Raw genomic sequence first — 1407 nt, forward strand, 5'->3', positions numbered from 1 at the left:
CATTATTGTTTTGGGCTCAAATTAAGTTATTAAGTTAGATCCATGTCCAAGGAACCGATATCTAAAATTAAAATTGTTTATACCCAAATTGGCGGAGGAGTTCGATATAGTTCTTAAAGGTGAAATCGTTGAACTTTGACAACTTATCAGACAAATTTCTGGGCGAAAATGGATTACAAAGATTTTCTCAAATCTCAAGACCCTGTAGATCAAATATGAAGTCTGTAGACTGAAAATTGACAGAGTTATTGCGTAGGGAAATGTACACAGACAGACAGACACGTTCACTATTATAGATATATAGATTGGCACCATTGCTGTCTTTTGACACTGCAATACATATATAGTAAACTTTTAACGCTACTCTCCAAGTTCACCTAAAAAGGAGATTGAAATTCTACTGTCTTAAGGCAAAATGGGTTAAGTGGAAATTAGAAGGAAAAGTAAAAAAAAATATTCAAAGTTATTTTAAACATATGTAAATGGTTATTGTGTTAGGCAAAGCCTGAAGACAAAACTGTACAATGTTGTTTTTTTGTTTTGTTTTTGTTTTTGTTTTTATCAATGCCTAAAGCTAGCGTACTTCTTGAAGTAAATAATGGAAACCATACTTACTTTATCATTAATTCGACCCGGTCAGAGTATTACCTAAAAAAACAACACTGAAATTAGCTATATCGGCCAATACTATAAGTGGATAAAGCTAACAAAAGAATAGTTCGTTGAACAGGTTACGGTCGTTTCTGATGACACCTTTCGATTAGTTTAGCTGTTTTGCATATCAACCATTTAATGATGCATCCAGTAATTTTCGAAAATACGTTTCATGCTTCATCTCTTTATATCTTCAAATATTTATTCATGCACTTTGGTTTGCTTGTTTTGTTTTGCGGCATATCAACTATTTTCAGGGATATTTCAAACCGAATTCAGTCCTTTTGTTAAACTTTTATTTCTGCTTCAATTTTTTATATCTTCAAATTATTATCTATGTAGTTTTGTTTAGTTGTTTTATAGAGAAAAGCCCTTTTTTTGGTTGTTGACTTCACAGAAAACAAGAGTTTTTCAAAGGGAAAGCGAAAAAACAATGACATCAATGTTTAGTGCATTTTATGTCAGCTATTTTTTATCTTCAGACAGCCTGATCTAGTAGGATAGATAGTGTTTAACCATGACAATACATAGCAATCTGAGATATTTTTCGTATTCAATAGCAGTTCAATTTCATTAACGCGATAAAACAGCAGCTAAATTCCACATTCTATAGTCTCAGAGTAAAAAGGAATTTTATTATCAGAAAATGAGAAATTCTAAACAACGATGGTGAAGATTCCATTGATTTTTGTCTTCCAGCAAACAAGGGAGATAAGAAACAAGGTTTCTTTTATTCATCAACAAAATCTTATT

This window comes from Euprymna scolopes, chromosome 24 (assembly GCF_053919585.1).
Source record: "Euprymna scolopes isolate OS-2025 chromosome 24, ASM5391958v1, whole genome shotgun sequence".
NCBI lineage: Eukaryota > Metazoa > Mollusca > Cephalopoda > Sepiida > Sepiolidae > Euprymna > Euprymna scolopes.